Source organism: Bombina bombina, chromosome 7 (assembly GCF_027579735.1).
Source record: "Bombina bombina isolate aBomBom1 chromosome 7, aBomBom1.pri, whole genome shotgun sequence".
In the NCBI taxonomy this organism is placed as follows: domain Eukaryota; kingdom Metazoa; phylum Chordata; class Amphibia; order Anura; family Bombinatoridae; genus Bombina; species Bombina bombina.
The window spans coordinates 32,188,323-32,211,701 of NC_069505.1; the positions used below are offsets into that span (position 1 = coordinate 32,188,323).

At 40.2% G+C, this 23,379-nt stretch overlaps 1 long non-coding RNA gene across 1 annotated transcript; it reads left to right on the forward strand.

The window, feature by feature from the left end:
* The first annotated feature begins 7,160 nt into the window (after positions 1-7,160).
* On the forward strand, positions 7,161-15,429 carry LOC128635729 (uncharacterized). Its single transcript, XR_008398571.1, has 2 exons — positions 7,161-7,290; positions 15,231-15,429. It is a non-coding gene; the product is annotated as an uncharacterized LOC128635729 (long non-coding RNA).
* Positions 15,430-23,379: the final 7,950 nt, after the last annotated feature.

A 23,379-nucleotide genomic window follows, 5' to 3' on the forward strand; every position in this document is an offset into this window, starting at 1 on the left:
ATGTTCCTTACACTAGCTCCTCAGTACTAGTTATTGCTGTTCCTCACACTAGCTCCTCAGTACTAGTTATTGCTGTTCCTCACACTAGCTCCTCAGTACTAGTTATTGCTGTTCTCCACATTAGTTCCTCAGTACTCGTTATTACTGTTCCTCACACTAGTTTCTCAGTACTAGTTATTGCTGTTCCTCACACTAGTTCCTAAGTACTATTTATTGCTGTTCCTCACACTAGTTCTTCAGTACTAGTTATTGCGGCTCCTATCACTTCACTAGTTCCTCTGTACTCGTTATTGCTGTTCCTCACACTAGTATTGATGTTCTGTACACTAGTTCCTCAGTACTAGTTATTATTGTTCCTCACACTAGTTCCTCAGTACTAGTTATTATTGTTCCCCACACTAGTTCCTCAGTACCAGTTATTGCTGTTCCTCCCACAAGTTCCTCAGTACCAGTTATTGCTGTCCCTCACACTAGCTCCTCAGTAATAGGTATTCCTGTTCCTCACACTAGTTCCTCAGTAATAGTTATTGCTGTTCCCCACTCAAGTTCCTCAGTACTAGTTATTCCTGTTCCTCACACTAGCTCCTCAGTACTAGTTATTGCTGTTCCTCACTCAAGTTCCTCAGTACTAGTTATTACTGTTCCTCACACTAGCTCCTCAGTACTAGTTATTACTGTTCCTCACACTAGTTCCTCAGTACTAGCTATTCCTGTTCCTCACACTAGTTCCTCAGTACTAGTTATTGCTGTTCCTCACACTAGCTCCTCAGTACTAGTTATTGCTGTTCCTCGCACTAGTTCCTCAGTACTAGTTATTGCTGTTCCTCACACTAGCTCCTCAGTATTAGTTATTACTGTTCCTCACACTAGTTCCTCAGTACTAGTTATTACTGTTCCTCACACTAGTTCCTCAGTACTAGTTATTGCTGTTCCTCACACTAGCTCCTCAGTACTAGTTATTACTGTTCCTCGCACTAGTTCCTCAGTACTAGTTATTGCTGTTCCTCACACTAGCTCCTCAGTACTAGTTATTACTGTTCCTCACACTAGTTTCTCAGTACTAGTTATTACTGTTCATCACACTAGTTCCTCAGTACTAGTTATTGCTGTTCCTCACACTAGCTCCTCAGTACTAGTTATTGCTGTTCCTCACACTAGTTCCTCAGTACTAGTTATTGCTGTTCCTCACACTAGCTCCTCAGTACTAGTTATTGCTGTTCCTCACACTAGCTCCTCAGTACTAGTTATTACTGTTCCTCACTCTAGCTCCTCAGTACTAGTTATTGCTGTTCCTCACACTAGTTCCTCTGTACTAGTTATTGCTGTTCCTCACTCTAGCTCCTCAGTACTAGTTATTGCTGTTCCTCACACTAGTTCCTCAGTACTAGTTATTGCTGTTCCTCACGCTAGTACCTCATTATCAGTTATTGATGTTCCTTACACTAGCTCCTCAGTACGAGTTATTGCTGTTCCTCACACTAGTTCCTCGTTACCAGTTATTGATGTTCCTTACACTAGCTCCTCAGTACTAGTTATTGCTGTTCCTCACACTAGCTCCTCTGTACTAGTTATTGCTGTTCCTCACACTAGCTCCTCAGTACTAGTTATTGCTGTTCTCCACATTAGTTCCTCAGTACTCGTTATTACTGTTCCTCACACTAGTTTCTCAGTACTAGTTATTGCTGTTCCTCACACTAGTTCCTCAGTACTAGTTATTGCTGTTCCTCACACTAGTTCTTCAGTACTAGTTATTGCGGCTCCTATCACTTCACTAGTTCCTCTGTACTCGTTATTGCTGTTCCTCACACTAGTATTGATGTTCTGTACACTAGTTCCTCAGTACTAGTTATTATTGTTCCTCACACTAGTTCCTCAGTACTAGTTATTATTGTTCCCCACACTAGTTCCTCAGTACCAGTTATTGCTGTTCCTCCCACAAGTTCCTCAGTACCAGTTATTGCTGTCCCTCACACTAGCTCCTCAGTAATAGTTATTCCTGTTCCTCACACTAGTTCCTCAGTAATAGTTATTGCTGTTCCCCACTCAAGTTCCTCAGTACTAGTTATTCCTGTTCCTCACACTAGCTCCTCAGTACTAGTTATTGCTGTTCCTCACTCAAGTTCCTCAGTACTAGTTATTACTGTTCCTCACACTAGCTCCTCAGTACTAGTTATTACTGTTCCTCACACTAGTTCCTCAGTACTAGCTATTCCTGTTCCTCACACTAGTTCCTCAGTACTAGTTATTGCTGTTCCTCACACTAGCTCCTCAGTACTAGTTATTACTGTTCCTCGCACTAGTTCCTCAGTACTAGTTATTGCTGTTCCTCACACTAGCTCCTCAGTATTAGTTATTACCGTTCCTCACACTAGTTCCTCAGTACTAGTTATTACTGTTCCTCACACTAGTTCCTCAGTACTAGTTATTGCTGTTCCTCACACTAGCTCCTCAGTACAAGTTATTACTGTTCCTCGCACTAGTTCCTCAGTACTAGTTATTGCTGTTCCTCACACTAGCTCCTCAGTACTAGTTATTGCTGTTCCTCACACTAGATCCTCAGTACTAGTTATTACTGTTCCTTACACTAGCTCCTCAGTACTAGTTATTGCTGTTCCTCACACTAGTTCCTCAATACTAGTTATTGCTGTTCCTCACACTAGTTCCTCAGTACTAGTTATTGCTGTTCCTCACACTAGCTCCTCAGTACTAGTTATTGCTGTTCCTCACACTAGATCCTCAGTACTAGTTATTACTGTTCCTTACACTAGCTCCTCAGTACTAGTTATTGCTGTTCCTCACACTAGTTCCTCAATACTAGTTATTGCTGTTCCTCACACTAGCTCCTCAGTACTAGTTATTGCTGTTCTCCACATTAGTTCCTCAGTACTCGTTATTACTGTTCCTCACACTAGTTTCTCAGTACTAGTTATTGCTGTTCCTCACACTAGTTCCTAAGTACTAGTTATTGCTGTTCCTCACACTAGTTCCTCAGTACTAGTTATTGCTGCTCCTATCACTTCACTAGTTCCTCTGTACTCGTTATTGCTGTTCCTCACACTAGTATTGATGTTCTTTACACTAGTTCCTCAGTACTAGTTATTATTGTTCCTCACACTAGTTCCTCAGTACTAGTTATTATTGTTCCCCACACTAGTTCCTCAGTACCAGTTATTGCTGTTCCTCCCACAAGTTCCTCAGTACCAGTTATTGCTGTACCTCACACTAGCTCCTCAGTAATAGTTATTCCTGTTCCTCACACTAGTTCCTCAGTACTAGTTATTGCTGTTCCTCACTCAAGTTCCTCAGTACTAGTTATTCCTGTTCCTCACACTAGCTCCTCAGTACTAGTTATTGCTGTTCCTCACTCAAGTTCCTCAGTACTAGTTATTACTGTTCCTCACACTAGCTCCTCAGTACTAGTTATTACTGTTCCTCACACTAGATCCTCAGTACTAGCTATTCCTGTTCCTCACACTAGTTCCTCAGTACTAGTTATTGCTGTTCCTCACACTAGCTCCTCAGTACTAGTTATTACTGTTCCTCGCACTAGTTCCTCAGTACTAGTTATTACTGTTCCTCACACTAGTTCCTCAGTACTAGCTATTCCTGTTCCTCACACTAGTTCCTCAGTACTAGTTATTGCTGTTCCTCACACTAGCTCCTCAGTACTAGTTATTACTGTTCCTCACACTAGCTCCTCAGTACTAGTTATTACAGTTCCTCACACTAGTTCCTCAGTACTAGTTATTACTGTTCCTCACACTAGTTCCTCAGTACTAGTTATTACTGTTCCTCACACTAGTTCCTCAGTGCTAGTTATTACTGTTCCTCACACTAGCTCCTCAGTACTAATTATTACTGTTCCTCGCACTAGTTCCTCAGTACTAGTTATTGCTGTTCCTCACACTAGCTCCTCAGTACTAGTTATTACTGTTCCTCACACTAGTTTCTCAGTACTAGTTATTACTGTTCCTCACACTAGTTCCTCAGTACTAGTTATTGCTGTTCCTCACACTAGCTCCTCAGTACTAGTTATTGCTGTTCCTCACACTAGTTCCTCAGTACTAGTTATTGCTGTTCCTCACACTAGCTCCTCAGTACTAGTTATTGATGTTCCTCACACTAGCTCCTCAGTACTAGTTATTACTGTTCCTCACACTAGTTCCTCAGTACTAGTTATTGCTGTTCCTCACACTAGCTCCTCAGTACAAGTTATTGCTGTTCCTCACACTAGTTCCTCAGTACTAGTTATTGCTGTTCCTCGCACTAGCTCCTCGGTACTAGTTATTGCTGTTCCTCGCACTAGTTCCTCAGTACTAGTTATTGCTGTTCCTCACACTAGCTCCTCAGTACTAGTTATTGCTGTTCCTCACACTAGCTCCTCAGTACTAGTTATTTCTGTTCCTTACACTAGCTCCTCAGTACTAGTTATTGCTGTTCCTCACACTAGTTCCTCAGTACTAGTTATTGCTGTTCCTCACACTAGCTCCTCAGTACTAGTTATTGCTGTTCCTTACACTAGCTCCTCAGTACTAGTTATTGCTGTTCCTTGCACTAGCTCCTCTGTACTAGTTATTGCTGTTCCTCACACTAGCTCCTCGCTACTAGTTATTGCTGTTCCTAACACTAGCTCCTCTGTACTAGTTATTGATGTTCCTCACACTAGCTCCTCAGTACTAGTTATTACTGTTCCTCACACTAGTTCCTCAGTACTAGTTATTGCTGTTTCTCACACTAGTTCCTCAGTACTAGTTATTGCTGTTTCTCACACTAGTTCCTCAGTACTAGTTATTGCTGTTCCTCACACTAGCTCCTCAGTACTAGTTATTGCTGTACCTCACACTAGCTCCTCAGTACTAGTTATTACTGTTCCTCACACTAGTTCCTCAGTACTAGTCATTGCTGTTCCTCACACTAGTACCTCAGTACTAGTTATTGCTGTTCCTTACACTAGCTCCTCAGTACTAGTTATTGCTGTTCCTTACACTAGCTCCTCAGTACTAGTTATTGCTGTTCCTTGCACTAGCTCCTCTGTACTAGTTATTGCTGTTCCTCACACTAGTTCCTCAGTACTAGTTATTGCAGTTTCTCACACTAGTTCCTCAGTACTAGTTAGTGCTGTTCCTCACACTAGCTCATCAGTAGTAGTTATTGCTGTTCCTTACACTAGCTCCTCAGTACGAGTTATTGCTGTTCCTCACACTAGTTCCTTGTTACCAGTTATTGATGTTCCTCACAGTAGCTCCTCAGTACTAGTTATTGCTGTTCCTCACACTAGCTCCTCAGTACTAGTTATTGCTGTTCCTCACACTAGCTCCTCAGTACTAGTTATTGCTGTTCCTCACACTAGTTATTGCTGGTCCTCACACTAGCTCCTCAATACTAGTTATTGCTGTTCCTCACACTAGCTCCTCAGTACTAGTTATTGCTGTTCCTCACACTAGCTCCTCAGTACTAGTTATTGCTGTTCCTCACACTAGTTCCTCAGTACTAGTTATTGCTGTTCCTCACGCTAGTACCTCATTACCAGTTATTGATGTTCCTTACACTAGCTCCTCAGTACGAGTTATTGCTGTTCCTCACACTAGTTCCTCGTTACCAGTTATTGATGTTCCTTACACTAGCTCCTCAGTACTAGTTATTGCTGTTCCTCACACTAGCTCCTCTGTACTAGTTATTGCTGTTCCTCACTCTAGCTCCTCAGTACTAGTTATTGCTGTTCCTCACACTAGTTCCTCAGTACTAGTTATTGCTGTTCCTCACGCTAGTACCTCATTACCAGTTATTGATGTTCCTTACACTAGCTCCTTAGTACGAGTTATTAATGTTCCTCACACTAGTTCCTCGTTACCAGTTATTGATGTTCCTTACACTAGCTCCTCAGTACTAGTTATTGCTGTTCCTCACACTAGCTCCTCTGTACTAGTTATTGCTGTTCCTCACACTAGCTCCTCAGTACTAGTTATTGCTGTTCTCCACATTAGTTCCTCAGTACTCGTTATTACTGTTCCTCACACTACTTTCCCAGTACTAGTTATTGCTGTTCCTCACACTAGTTCCTCAGTACTAGTTATTGCTGCTCCTATCACTTCACTAGTTCCTCTGTACTCGTTATTGCTGTTCCTCACACTAGTATTGATGTTCTTTACACTAGTTCCTCAGTACTAGTTATTATTGTTCCTCACACTAGTTCCTCAGTACTAGTTATTATTGTTCCCCACAATAGTTCCTCAGTACCAGTTATTGCTGTTCCTCCCACAAGTTCCTCAGTACCAGTTATTGCTGTCCCTCACACTAGCTCCTCAGTAATAGTTATTCCTGTTCCTCACACGAGTTCCTCAGTACTAGTTATTGCTGTTCCTCACTCAAGTTCCTCAGTACTAGTTATTCCTGTTCCTCACACTATCTCCTCAGTACTAGTTATTGCTGTTCCTCACTCAAGTTCCTCAGTACTAGTTATTACTGTTCCTCACACTAGCTCCTCAGTACTAGTTATTACTGTTCCTCACACTAGTTCCTCAGTACTAGCTATTCCCGTTCCTCACACTAGTTCCTCAGTACTAGTTATTGCTGTTCCTCACACTAGCTCCTCAGTACTAGTTATTACTGTTCCTCGCACTAGTTCCTCAGTACTTGTTATTGCTGTTCCTCACACTAGCTCCTCGGTACTAGTTATTACTGTTCCTCACACTAGTTCCTCAGTACTAGTTATTCCTGTTCCTCACACTAGTTTCTCAGTACTAGTTGTTGCTGTTCCTCACACTAGCTCCTCAGTACTAGTTATTACTGTTCCTCGCACTAGTTCCTCAGTACTAGTTATTGCTGTTCCTCACACTAGCTCCTCAGTACTAGTTATTACTGTTCCTCACACTAGTTTCTCAGTACTAGTTATTACTGTTCCTCACACTAGTTCCTCAGTACTAGTTATTGCTGTTCCTCACACTAGCTCCTCAGTACTAGTTATTGCTGTTACTCACACTAGTTCCTCAGTACCAGTTATTACTGTTCCTCACCCTAGTTCCTCAGTACCAGTTATTACTGTTCCTCACATCTATGTATTATGTGCACATTATAGACTGTACTTTAGATCTTAGCTAAAGAGTTAAAATAACAGTTGTATTCCTTTGTTTTGTAGGCAGCGTGTGGGTTTTCAGAATATACCCATTTCCAGCTAGAGCTTGCCAAATAAATATGTACCTCTTTGCATTTGCGGTCATTATCATACAGTACATATTTCTTGGATTAATGTTGATATACTGCCTGATCTCCTGCTTCTGCTCAAAAATATTAGTAAGTATTTGTCATTAAGTTGAACTTATAGGTCTGTAGAACATTTTCATCTTCTTGTGATAAATCTCATACCTGACTGGGTGGTTCCTTTCCATAAAACCCTTAATATTCTCTATGCCCAATATAACCGCTCCCTATAACTCCTCCTATTGCACCATATAACTGCTCCCTATAACTCCTCCTATTGCACCATATAACTGCTCGCTATAACTCCTCCTATTGCACCATATAACTGCTCGCTATAACTCCTCCTATTTCCCCATATAACTGCTTCCTATAACTCCTCCTATTGCACCATATAACTGCTCTCTATAACTCCTCCTATTGCACCATATAACTGCTCTCTATAACTCCTCCTATTGCACCATATAACTGCTCTCTATAACTCCTCCTATTGCACCATATAACTGCTCCATATAACTCTTCCTATTGTACCATATAACTGTTCCCTATAACTCCTCCTATTGTACTATATAACTGTTCCCTATAACTCCTCCTATTGCACCATATAACTGTTCCCTATAACTCCTCCTATTGCACCATATAACTGCTCCCTATAACTCCTCCTATTGCACCATATAACTGTTCCCTATAACTCCTCCTATTGCACCATATAACTGCTCCCTATAACTCCTCCTATTGCACCATATAACTGCTCCCTATAACTCCTCCTATTGCACCATATAACTGCTCTCTATAACTCCTCCTATTGCACCATATAACTGCTCCCTATAACTCCTCCTATTGCACCAAATAACTGCTCCCTATAACTCCTCCTATTGCACCAAATAACTGCTCCCTATAACTTCTCCTATTGCACCAAATAACTGCTCCCTATAACTCATCCTATTGCACCAAATAACTGCTCCCTATAACTCCTCATATTGCACCATATAACTGCTCCCTATAACTCCTCCTATTACACCATATAACTGCTCCCTATAACTCCTCCTATTGCACCAAATAACTGCTCCCTATAACTCCTCATATTGCACCATATAACTGCTCCTTATAACTCCTCCTATTACACCATATAACTGCTCCCTATAACTCCTCCTATTGTACCATATAACTGCTTCCTATAACTCCTCCTATTGCACCATATAACTGCTCCCTATAACTCCTCCTATTACACCATATAACTGCTCCCTATAACTCCTCCTATTGCACTATATAACTGCTCAGTATAACTCCTCCTATTGCACTATATAACTGCTCCCTATAACACCTCCTATTGCACCATATAACCGCTTCTTATTACTCCTCCTATTGCACCATATAACTGCTCCTATTGCCTAATATAACCGCTCCATATAACTCTTCCTATTGCACAAAAAAAACACTCCCTTTAACTGTTCCTGTTACCCCTTTTAACCACTCCCTATAACTCCTCCTATTGCAACATATAACCGCTTGCTATAATTCCTTATATTACATTCTATAACCGCTCCCTAAAACTCCTCCTATTGCACCATATAACTGCTCCCTATAACTCCTCCTATTGCACCATATAACAGCTCCCTATTACTCCTCCTATTGCACCATATAACTGCTCCCTATAACTCCTCCTATTACACCATATAACTGCTCCCTATAACTCCTCCTATTGCACCATATAACTGCTCCCTATAACTCCTCCTATTACACAATATAACTGCTCCCTATAACTCCTCCTATTGCATTATATAACTGCTCCCTAAAACTGCTCCTATTGCTCCATATAACTGTTCCCTATAACTCCTCCTATTGCACCATATAACTTTTCCCTATAACTCCTATAGCACTATATAACTGCTCCCTATATCTCCTCCTATGGCACCATATAACTGCTCTCTATAAATCCTCCTATTGCATCATATAATCGCTCCCTATAACTCCTCCTATTGCACCATATAACTGCTCCCTATAACTCCTCCTATTGCACCATATAACTGCTCCCTATAACTCCTCCTATTGCACCATATAACTGCTCCCTATAACTCCTCATATTGCACCATATAACTGCTCCCTATAACTCCTCCTATTGCACCATATAACTGCTCCCTATAACTCCTGCTATTGTACCATTTAACCGCTCCCTATAACTCCTCCTATTACACCATATAACTGCTCCCTATAACTCCTCCTTTTGTACCATATAACTGCTCCCTATAACTCCTCCTATTGCACCATATAATCACTCCCTATAACTCCTCCTATTGCACCATATAACTGTTCCCTATGACTCCTGCTATTGCAACATATAACTGCTCCCTATAACTCCTCCTATTGCACCATATAACTGCTCCCTATAACTCCTCCTATTACACCATATAACTGCTCCCTATAAAGCCTCCTATTGCACCATATAACTGCTCCCTATAACTCCTCCTATTGCACCATAGAACTGCTCCCTATAACGCCTCCTATTGCACCATATAACTGCTCCCTATAACTCCTCCTATTGCACCATAGAACTGCTCCCTATAACTCCTCCTATTGCACCATATTACTGCTCCCTATAACTCCTCCTATTGCACCATATAACTGCTCCCTATAACTCCTCCTATTGCACCATATAACTGCTCCCTATAACTCCTCCTATTGCACCATAGAACTGCTTCCTATAACTCCTACTATTGCACCATATAACTACTCCCTATAACTCCTCCTATTGTACCATATAACTGTTCCTTTTAACTCCTCCTATTGCACCATATAACTGCTCCCTATAACTCCTCCTATTGTACCATATAACTGCTCCCTATAACTCCTCCTACTGTACCATATAACTGCTCCCTATAACTCCTCCTATTGCACCATATAACTGCTCCCTATAACTCTTCCTATTGCACCATATAACTGCTCCCTATAACTCTTGCTATTGCACCATATAACTGCTCCCTATAACTCCTCCTATTGCACCATATAACTGCTCCCTATAACTCCTCCTATTGCACCATATAACTGCTCCCTATAACTCTTCCTATTGCACCATATAACTGCTCCCTATAACTCCTCCTATTGCACCATATAACCGCTCCCTATAACTCCTATTGTACCATATAACCGCTCCCTATAACTCCTCCTATTGTACCATATAACTGCTCCCTATAACTCCTCCTATTGCACCATATAACTGCTCCTTATAACTCATCCTATTGTACCATATAACTGCTCCCTATAACTCCTGCTATTGTACCATTTAACCGCTCCCTATAACTCTTCCTATTACACCATATAACTGCTCCCTATAACTCCTCCTATTGCACCATATAACTGCTCCCTATAACTCCTCCTATTGCACCATATAACTGCTCCCTAAAACTCCTCCTATTACACCATATAACTGCTCCCTATAACTCCTCCTATTGCACCATAGAACTGTTCCCTATAACTCCTCCTATTGCACCATATAACTGCTCCCTATAACTCCTCCTATTGCACCATATAACTGCTCCCTATAACTCCTCCTATTGAACCATATAACTGCTCCCTATATCTCCTCCTATTACACCATATAACTGCTCGCTATAACTCCTCCTATTGCACCATATAACTGCTCTCTATAACTCCTCCTATTGCACCATATAACTGCTCTCTATAACTCCTCCTATTGCACCATATAACTGCTCCATATAACTCTTCCTATTGTACCATATAACTGTTCCCTATAACTCCTCCTATTGTACTATATAACTGTTCCCTATAACTCCTCCTATTGCACCATATAACTGTTCCCTATAACTCCTCCTATTGCACCATATAACTGCTCCCTATAACTCCTCCTATTGCACCATATAACTGTTCCCTATAACTCCTCCTATTGCACCATATAACTGCTCCCTATAACTCCTCCTATTGCACCATATAACTGCTCCCTATAACTCCTCCTATTGCACCATATAACTGCTCTCTATAACTCCTCCTATTGCACCATATAACTGCTCCCTATAACTCCTCCTATTGCACCAAATAACTGCTCCCTATAACTCCTCCTATTGCACCAAATAACTGCTCCCTATAACTTCTCCTATTGCACCAAATAACTGCTCCCTATAACTCATCCTATTGCACCAAATAACTGCTCCCTATAACTCCTCATATTGCACCATATAACTGCTCCCTATAACTCCTCCTATTACACCATATAACTGCTCCCTATAACTCCTCCTATTGCACCAAATAACTGCTCCCTATAACTCCTCATATTGCACCATATAACTGCTCCTTATAACTCCTCCTATTACACCATATAACTGCTCCCTATAACTCCTCCTATTCTACCATATAACTGCTTCCTATAACTCCTCCTATTGCACCATATAACTGCTCCCTATAACTCCTCCTATTACACCATATAACTGCTCCCTATAACTCCTCCTATTGCACTATATAACTGCTCAGTATAACTCCTCCTATTGCACTATATAACTGCTCCCTATAACACCTCCTATTGCACCATATAACCGCTTCTTATTACTCCTCCTATTGCACCATATAACTGCTCCTATTGCCTAATATAACCGCTCCATATAACTCTTCCTATTGCACAAAAAAAACACTCCCTTTAACTGTTCCTGTTACCCCTTTTAACCACTCCCTATAACTCCTCCTATTGCAACATATAACCGCTTGCTATAATTCCTTATATTACATTCTATAACCGCTCCCTAAAACTCCTCCTATTGCACCATATAACTGCTCCCTATAACTCCTCCTATTGCACCATATAACAGCTCCCTATTACTCCTCCTATTGCACCATATAACTGCTCCCTATAACTCCTCCTATTACACCATATAACTGCTCCCTATAACTCCTCCTATTGCACCATATAACTGCTCCCTATAACTCCTCCTATTACACAATATAACTGCTCCCTATAACTCCTCCTATTGCATTATATAACTGCTCCCTAAAACTGCTCCTATTGCTCCATATAACTGTTCCCTATAACTCCTCCTATTGCACCATATAACTTTTCCCTATAACTCCTATAGCACTATATAACTGCTCCCTATATCTCCTCCTATGGCACCATATAACTGCTCTCTATAAATCCTCCTATTGCATCATATAATCGCTCCCTATAACTCCTCCTATTGCACCATATAACTGCTCCCTATAACTCCTCCTATTGCACCATATAACTGCTCCCTATAACTCCTCCTATTGCACCATATAACTGCTCCCTATAACTCCTCATATTGCACCATATAACTGCTCCCTATAACTCCTCCTATTGCACCATATAACTGCTCCCTATAACTCCTGCTATTGTACCATTTAACCGCTCCCTATAACTCCTCCTATTACACCATATAACTGCTCCCTATAACTCCTCCTTTTGTACCATATAACTGCTCCCTATAACTCCTCCTATTGCACCATATAATCACTCCCTATAACTCCTCCTATTGCACCATATAACTGTTCCCTATGACTCCTGCTATTGCAACATATAACTGCTCCCTATAACTCCTCCTATTGCACCATATAACTGCTCCCTATAACTCCTCCTATTACACCATATAACTGCTCCCTATAAAGCCTCCTATTGCACCATATAACTGCTCCCTATAACTCCTCCTATTGCACCATAGAACTGCTCCCTATAACGCCTCCTATTGCACCATATAACTGCTCCCTATAACTCCTCCTATTGCACCATAGAACTGCTCCCTATAACTCCTCCTATTGCACCATATAACTGCTCCCTATAACTCCTCCTATTGCACCATATAACTGCTCCCTATAACTCCTCCTATTGCACCATATAACTGCTCCCTATAACTCCTCCTATTGCACCATAGAACTGCTTCCTATAACTCCTACTATTGCACCATATAACTACTCCCTATAACTCCTCCTATTGTACCATATAACTGTTCCTTATAACTCCTCCTATTGCACCATATAACTGCTCCCTATAACTCCTCCTATTGTACCATATAACTGCTCCCTATAACTCCTCCTACTGTACCATATAACTGCTCCCTATAACTCCTCCTATTGCACCATATAACTGCTCCCTATAACTCTTCCTATTGCACCATATAACTGCTCCCTATAACTCCTGCTATTGCACCATATAACTGCTCCCTATAACTCCTCCTATTGCACCATATAACTGCTCCCTATAACTCCTCCTATTGCACCATATAACTGCTCCCTATAACTCTTCCTATTGCACCATATAACTGCTCCCTATAACTCCTCCTATTGCACCATATAACCGCTCCCTATAACTCCTATTGTACCATATAACCGCTCCCTATAACTCCTCCTATTGTACCATATAACTGCTCCCTATAACTCCTCCTATTGCACCATATAACTGCTCCTTATAACTCATCCTATTGTACCATATAACTGCTCCCTATAACTCCTGCTATTGTACCATTTAACCGCTCCCTATAACTCTTCCTATTACACCATATAACTGCTCCCTATAACTCCTCCTATTGCACCATATAACTGCTCCCTATAACTCCTCCTATTGCACCATATAACTGCTCCCTAAAACTCCTCCTATTACACCATATAACTGCTCCCTATAACTCCTCCTATTGCACCATAGAACTGTTCCCTATAACTCCTCCTATTGCACCATATAACTGCTCCCTATAACTCCTCCTATTGCACCATATAACTGCTCCCTATAACTCCTCCTATTGAACCATATAACTGCTCCCTATATCTCCTCCTATTACACCATATAACTGCTCGCTATAACTCCTCCTATTGCACCATATAACTGCTCCCTATAACTCCTCCTATTGCACCATAGAACTGCTCCCTATAACTCCTCCTATTGCACCATAGAACTGCTCCTTATAACGCCTCCTATTGCACCATAGAACTGTTCCCTATAACTCCTCCTATTGCACCATATAACTGCTCCCTATAACTCCTCCTATTGCACCATATAACTGCTCCCTATAACTCCTCCTATTGAACCATATAACTGCTCCCTATATCTCCTCCTATTGCACCATATAACTGCTCCCTATAACGCCTCCTATTACACCATATAACTGCTCCCTATAACACCTCCCATTGCACCATATAACTGCTCCCTATAACTCCTACTATTGCACCCTATAACTACTCCCTATAACTCCTCCTGTTGCACCATATAACTGCTCCCTATAACTCCTCCTATTGCACCATATAACTGCTCCCTATAACTCTTCCTATTGCACCATATAACTGCTCCCTATAACTCCTCCTATTGCACCATATAACTGCTCTCTATATCTCCTCCTATTGCACCATATAACTACTCCCTATAACTCCTCCTATTGTACCATATAACTGTTCCTTATAACTCCTCCTATTGCACCATATAACTGCTCCCTATAACTCCTCCTATTGTACCATATAACTGCTCCCTATAACTCCTCCTACTGTACCATATAACTGCTCCCTATAACTCCTCCTATTGCACCATATAACTGCTCCCTATAACTCTTCCTATTGCACCATATAACTGCTCCCTATAACTCTTGCTATTGCACCATATAACTGCTCCCTATAACTCCTCCTATTGCACCATATAACTGCTCCCTATAACTCCTCCTGTTGCACCATATAACTGCTCCCTATAACTCTTCCTATTGCACCATATAACTGCTCCCTATAACTCCTCCTATTGCGCCATATAACCGCTCCCTATAACTCCTCCTATTGCACCATATAACTCCTCCCTATAACTCCTCCTATTGCACCATATAGCTGCTCCCTATAACTCTTCCTATTGCACCATATAACTGCTCCCTATAACTGCTCCCTATAACTCCTCCTATTGCGCCATATAACTGCTCCCTATAACTCCTCCTATTGCACCATATAACTGCTCCCTATAACTCCTCCTATTGCACCATATAACTGCTCCCTATAACTCCTTCTACTGCCACAAATAACTGCTAATTTGTACATTTTCATATTTTTTTCAGTGTTGTTGCAAGCAGACTGAACAAAATTGAAACAGGAGAAGATTTGTATTCTTCAAGACATTTAAATTATTATTATTTTTTTGTTGCTGCTATAATCCTACCAATCTTTGTATTTTACCCAAGATAAGGATTGCAATAGAATCAATGTTAATTTGTTCTGGTAATTATTTCATTATTAAACTATTTCAAAAAGCTAAAATATATTCAACTATTTATTTTTATGACATATTGTCTTTTTATATGGAATATAACCATTACTGTATAAAGAGCAGTGTATATATAAACATATAGATACCCATTATCATTATACAGTGCAGTTTGTTCAGTATAAGGGAAAAGTATGACATGATACTGAAAATCATAATATATGGTTGTGTGTTCAATGTATATCTGCTGATAAACTTTACATGCTAATTATATAACCAGTCCTACATACACAGAGATGCAAGCACGACCCAAGTGATTTTAGATGCTAATGCACCAATGTTGGGAATTCATCCTGTTCACCTGGAGAGGAAAATGTTTTAAACCATTTTCTGGGAACATAAGCCATTATTATTGTATGGTTAAGGATAGTGGCTGAGATAATGAGGTAGCTCAGGACGTATAGGTGTCAATTGAGTACGATCTGGACAGAAAAATTAAGGAACAGTTGATAGAGGGTAAAGAATATGGAAGAATCTGTAATGATAGTGGGATATCTCTCTAGCAGACCAAACTTGGCCAGTAGTTTTCTTATCCCGACATCAAGTGGAATGATAGGAAATATCCCAGAGCAGAGTAAGTTAGTGAAATGAGGTACACGGTACTCACGGTAGTCCTTCAGGGCAATAAGAAGACGATAGAGAATGGTCAAGACAGGCTGAGTCCGGCAACAGGAAGGCAATCCAGCAGTATAGCAGTTCAGGGGCAAACTAATAGAATGGTCAGACAAGCAAAGTTCGGTAACAGTATGGCAATTCAGAGTTCAGGGATTAAGCAAGCGGTGGTCAGACAGGCAGAGTTCAATATCAGTATGGCAATCCAGAAGTTCAGGGATTAAGCAAGCAGAGTGGTCAGACAGGCAGAGTTCAATATCAGTATGGCAATCCAGAAGTTCAGGGATTAAGCAAGCAGAGTGGTCAGACAGGCAGAGTTCAATAACAGTATGGCAATCCAGAAGTTCAGGGATTAAGCAAGCAGAGTGGTCAGACAGGCAGAGTTCAATATCAGTATGGCAATCCAGAAGTTCAGGGATTAAGCAAGCGGTGGTCAGACAGGCAGAGTTCAATATCAGTATGGCAATCCAGAAGTTCAGGGATTAAGCAAGCAGAGTGGTCAGACAGGCAGAGTTCAATATCAGTATGGCAATCCAGAAGTTTAGGGATTAAGCAAGCAGAGTGGTCAGACAGGCAGAGTTCAATATCAGTATGGCAATCCAGAAGTTCAGGGATTAAGCAAGCAGACTGGTCAGACAAGCAGAGTTCAATAACAGTATAACAATCCAGCATAAAGTAACACAGCACCAAGGAGCACACATAGGTGAGAGCAACTGAGACACTTACATAGGGCAGGATACGTGCCACAGGAGGGATTCAGACTGGCATTAGAAGAGAGGCGTGCAGTGATGATGTCATCACCAGCGCCTGAAGCTACCGCATCGTTCATGGCAACGGCCATAGCAACGGAGCAGCAGGGGCTTCAGGAGCACAATGGCGTGACAAAATCCATGTCATTTGCAACAGCATCAGCAACACTTAGGCAATTTATAAATAATATTGTTCAATTATAAATCAAAAGAGAAAATGAGAGCACCTAATAAATTAGTTATTTCAAAAGATAAAATAAATACTCTCTCTTCCTGCTGCTATTAGGATAAAAAAGTATAACAAATACAAAAGGACAGCGCAGTGATAGAGAGACAAAGGAATAATCTATTGTAGTAAAAATAACTCCACAATTTATTGGTCAAAATATAAATCAAAATAGATGCAAAATATGTGTACATTGTATCTGTTAAAGTGAATCACAAATCACAACCCCTGAGTGTTACACCTGAAAAAGGGGGAGGAGCCACAAAACACTATCGGCTAGATTTAGAGTTTATTCGGTAACGACCCGCGTAGCTAACGCTGGCTTTTTTCTGGCCACACCTTTAAAATAACTCTGGTATTGAGAGTCCACAGAATGGCTGTGTTAGGCTCCAAAAAAGGAGCGTAGAGCATATTTAACGCCACTGCAACTCTCGATACCAGAGTTGCTTACGGACGCGGCCAGCTTCAAAAACGTGCTCGTGCACGATTCCCCCATAGGAAACAATGGGGCTGTTTGAGCTGAAAAACAACCTAACACCTGCAAAAAAGCCGCGTTCAGCTCCTAACGCAGCCCCATTGTTTGCTATGGGGAAACACTTCCTACGTCTGCACCTAACACTCTAACATGTACCCCGAGTCTAAACACCCCTAACCTTACACTTATTAACCCCTATTCTGCTGCCCCCGCTATCGCTGACCCCTGCATATTATTATTAACCCCTAATCTGCCGCTCCGTAAACCGCTGCTACTTACAATATCCCTATGTACCCCTAATCTGCTGTCCCTAACACCGCCAACCCCTATATTATATGTATTAACCCCTAATCTGCCGCCCACAACGTCGCCTCCACCTGCCTACACTTATTAACCCATAATCTGCCGACCGGACCGCACCGCTATTATAATAAAGTTATTAACCCCTAATCCGCCTCACTAACCCTATAATAAATAGTATTAACCCCTAATCTGCCCTCCCTAACATCGCCGACACCTAACTTCGAACATTAACCCCTAATCTGCCGACTGGAGCTCACCGCTATTCTAATAAATGTATTAACCCCTAAAGCTAAGTGTAACCCTAACACTAACACCCCCCCTAAGTTAAATATAATTTAAATCTAACGAAATAAATTAACTCTTATTAAATAAATTATTCCTATTTAAAGCTAAATACGTACCTGTAAAATAAATCCTAATATATCTACAATATAAATTATAATTATATTATAGATATTTTAGGATTAATATTTATTTTACAGGTAACTTTGTATTTATTTTAACCAGGTACAATAGCTATTAAATAGTTAAGAACTATTTAATAGCTACCTAGTTAAAATAATTACAAAATTACCTGTAAAATAAATCCTAACCTAAGCTACAATTAAACCTAACACTACACTATCAATAAATTAATTAAATAAAATACCTACAATTACCTACAATTAAACCTAACACTACACTATCAATAAATTAATTAAATACAATACCTACAAATAACTACAATGAAATAAACTAACTAAAGTACAAAAAATAAAAAAATATTTACAAACATAAGAAAAATATTACAACAATTTTAAACTAATTACACCTACTCTAAGCCCCCTAATAAAATAACAAAGCTCCCCAAAATAAAAAATGCCCTACCCTATTCTAAATTTCAAAAGTTCAAAGCTCTTTTACCTTACCAGCCCTGAACAGGGCCCTTTGCGGGGCATGCCCCAAGAAATTCAGCTCTTTTTCCTGTAAAAAAACACATACAATACCCCCCCAACATTACAACCCACCACCCACATACCCCTAATCTAACCCAAACCCCCCTTAAATAAACCTAACACTAAGCCCCTGAAGATCTTCCTACCTTGTCTTCACCTCACCGGGTATCACACCGATCTGTCCTGGCTCCGATATCTTCATCTAAGCCCAAGCGGGGGCTAGACATCCATCATCCGACGGCTGAAGAAGTCCAGAAGAGGCTCCAAAGTCTTCATCCTATCCGGGAAGAAGAGTAGATCCGGACCGGCAACCATCTTCTTCCAAGCGGCATCTTCTATCTTCATCCGATGAGGACCGGCTCCATCTTGAAGACCTCCACCTCGGACCCATCTTCTTCCGACGACGACTTCCCGATGAATGACGGTTCCTTTAAGGGACGTCATCAAAGATGGCGTCCCTCGAATTCCGATTGGCTGATAGGATTCTATCAGCCAATCGGAATTAAGGTAGGAAAATTCTGATTGGCTGATGGAATCAGCCAATCAGAATCAAGTTCAATCCGATTGGCTGATCCGATCAGCCAATCAGATTGAGCTCGCATTCTATTGGCTGATCGGAACAGCCAATAGAATGCGAGCTCAATCTGATTGGCTGATTGAATCAGCCAATCGGATTGAACTTGATTCTGATTGGCTGATTCCATCAGCCAATCAGAATTTTCCTACCTTAATTCCGATTGGCTGATAGAATCCTATCAGCCAATCGGAATTCGAGGGATGCCATCTTGGATGACGTCCCTTAAAGGAACTGTCATTCGTCGGGAAGTCGTCGTTGGAAGAAGATGGGTCCACGGTGGAGGTCTTCAAGATGGAGCCGGTCCTCATCGGCAGCCGTCGGATGATGGATGTCTAGCCCCAGCTTGGGCTTAGATGAAGATATCGGAGCCAGGACAGATCGGTGTGATACCCGGTGAGGTGAAGACAAGGTAGGATGATCTTCAGGGGCTTAGTGTTAGGTTTATTTAAAGGGGGTTTGGGTTAGATTAGGGGTATGTGGGTGGTGGGTTGTAATGTTGGGGGGGGGGGTATTGTATGTTTTTTTTTACAGGCAAAAGAGCTGAACTTCTTGGGGCATGCCCCGCAAAGGGCCCTGTTCAGGGCTGGTAAGGTAAAAGAGCTTTGAACTTTAGTAATTTAGAATAGGGTAGGGCATTTTTTATTTTGGGGGTCTTTGTTATTTTATTAGGGGGCTTAGAGTAGGTGTAATTAGTTTAAAATTGTTGTAATATTTTTCTTATGTTTGTAAATATTGTTTTATTTTTTGTAACTTAGTTCTTTTTTATTTTTTGTACTTTAGTTAATTTATTTCATTGTAGTTATTTGTAGGTATTGTATTTAATTAATGTATTGATAGTGTAGTGTTAGGTTTAATTGTAGGTAATTGTAGGTATTTTATTTAATTAATTTAATGATAGTATAGTGTTAGGTTTAATTGTAACTTACGTTAGGATTTATTTTACAGGTAATTTTGTAATTATTTTAACTATTTTAGCTATTAAATAGTTCTTAACTATTTAATAGCTATTGTACCTGGTTAAAATAAATACAAAGTTACCTGTAAAATAAATATTAATCCTAAAATAGCTATAATATAATTATAATTTATATTGTAGCTATATTAGGATTTATTTTACAGGTAAGTATTTAGCTTTAAATAGGAATAATTTATTTAATAAGAGTTAATTAATTTCGTTAGATGTAAATTATATTTAAGTTAGGGGGGTGTTAGTGTTAGGGTTAGACTTAGCTTTAGGGGTTAATACATTTATTAGAATAGCGGTGAGCTCCAGTCGGCAGATTAGGGGTTAATGTTTGAAGTTAGGTGTCGTCGATGTTAGGGAGGGCAGATTAGGGGTTAATACTATTTATTATAGGGTTAGTGAGGCGGATTAGGGGTTAATAACTTTATTATAGTAGCGGTGAGATCCACTCGGCAGATTAGGGGTTAATAAGTGTAGGCAGGTGGAGGCGACGTTGAGGGGGGCAGGTTAGGGGTTAATAAATATAATATAGGGGTCGGCGGTGTTAGGGGCAGCAGATTAGGGGTACATAGCTATAATGTAGCTGGCGGCGGCATGCGGACGGCAGATTAGGGGTTAATAAGTGTAGGTAGCTGGCGGCGACGTTGTGGGGGGCAGATTAGGGGTTAATAAATATAATATAGGGGTCGACGGTGTTAGGGGCAGCAGATTAGGGGTACATAAGTATAATGTAGGTGGCGGTCGGCAGATTAGGGGTTAAAAAAATGTAATCGAGTGGCGGCGATGTGGGGGGACCTCGGTTTAGGGGTACATAGGTAGTTTATGGGTGTTAGTGTACTTTAGGGCACAGTAGTTAAGAGCTTTATGAACCGGCGTTAGCCCTGAAAGCTCTTAACTCCTGACTTTTTTCTGCGGCTGGAGTTTTGTCGTTAGAATTCTAACGCTCACTTCAGACACGACTCTAAATACCGGAGTTAGAAAGATCCCATTGAAAAGATAGGATACGCAATTGACGTAAGGGGATCTGCGGTATGGAAAAGTCGCGGCTGAAAAGTGAGCGTTAGACCCTTTCCTGACTGACTCCAAATACCGGCGGTAGCCCAAAACCAGAGTTAGGAGCCTCTAACGCTGGTTTTCACGGCTACCGCCAAACTCCAAATCTAGGCCTTAGTGTGGATACAGATCATGCCAGGCAAGCAGTGTAGTCTGTTTTTATATATGTTCTTGAATATTGTTTTTTAAAAGTGTATTTTTTTGTTGTGGTTTGTGATCAATTTTAAAAGATACAATGTACCCAGATTTTGCATCTATAATGATTTATATTTTGACCAAACAAGTCTGGAGTTATTTTTACTACAATATATGGTTTATTTCTCTCTCTATGTCTGTGCTGTTCTTTTTGTATTTATTGTTCAAATATAATAATATTTTTTGGAGGTTCTTAACACATTTTGCAAGGACTCACTGATTTTTTTTGTATATAAGGTCTCAATCTCATATTGTATGGTATAGGCTCTAGTATGTACTAAAACAGTCACATCATGCAGTAACATCTGTTCATGGGTTTGATCCCATAAATTCTGTATTTGTGTACAGTGTCTTGTATACTTTAATCCCACTGTCATGTCTTAAAATGCAATAACTGACTAATTCAATGTATTAATCAACAATACAATATGTATATAAGATGAATGGAACCCTATAGTATTAATACCAATAAAGGTTAAGTTGTAAGTAAATATCTCTGCTCAATTATCTCATTGTTGTCACAGAATGTTCACAATGACTAGTTATATAAATATAACTATAGTGATACACAATCAGTCCAGAATCCAGACGAGCTCTTTGGTACAATTTAACAAATGTAAACTAAAGTATCCAATGCAAGGATTTGATTGGTCACCTTCTGGAAAATGTTACAGATGTCAGTGAAAAACATATTGTGTGAGTCATCAGTTACAGCCCAATATCTGGATCTTGTGTGATATTATCAGACATTATGGAAGTTATATTGATGACATATCTTCGGCTTATCAAAAACAATCCAGTTTATATAAGTAATTATTATTGAGCCGATCACTTAGGATGGATAAACACCAAACAGCTAGAAGCTAAATATTGATAGAGTTTTTTTTATTTAAAATGGGTTGGGAACAACTGATGACAACAAGGTTGTAAAAAGATTAATGTAGTGACCTAGAACATTAATGGAGCTTCGTGTGAAATCCTTTCAATCTAAATTTTATTCTCACCATATATAAAATGCTATTGTCTATAATGATCCTTATTGTTCATTTAAGAGATCTCACTAAGAATAACCACATGAGTTCTATTGACTTAGCATATGTCATCATCTTCTGGTTAATATTTTGAATATTTGGGAATTTTGGACAATTAAAGTTTCTATGTAAAGCAGAATTTTGGGACAAAATTACAAGATTTACTCCACAACAACATCACATACAACAAAACATGTAAAATTATATAAATGCTACAACATAAATGTTGGACATCAGCTCCAAAACTGGTGCAATGATAAATGCCGAGAGCTTACGCTGTCAGCATTTATCGATGTGCAGCGGACATGATCTGCAATATCGGATCATGTCCGCTCGCACATTAATAAATAGGCCCCATTGTCTGGATCAGTTGCCTTAAATGAAGATTAGTAGAAGCCATATAGATTGAAAAGGTAACATATTTATTTAAATAACAAAATACTTTAAATGAGCATATACTTGCAGGATATTTTAAATATGTACTATTCAGGTATGTTATATCCACATACGCCAGGAGTGAAAAGGAACAAACAAGTAAGCAGAGATGCAGATTCAAAAGGAAAGTCTTTCTCCAGGTAGGAACTGAAGAGCAGGAATCTGGATAAGGTAGAAAACAACCTTGTAAACAGCGATGCAGATTTCAAAGATAAAGTCTTTCTCCTGGTAAGAACTGAAGTGCAGGAATTTGCACAAGACAGGAAACAAACTTATAAAGAGCGTATCAGGTTCAAAGGTGATGTCTTCCTCCAAATAGGTACTGAAGTACAGGAAACAGGTTCTGGCTTGTGACAAAACAGAAACAATGTGAAGACCATGGGGTCGA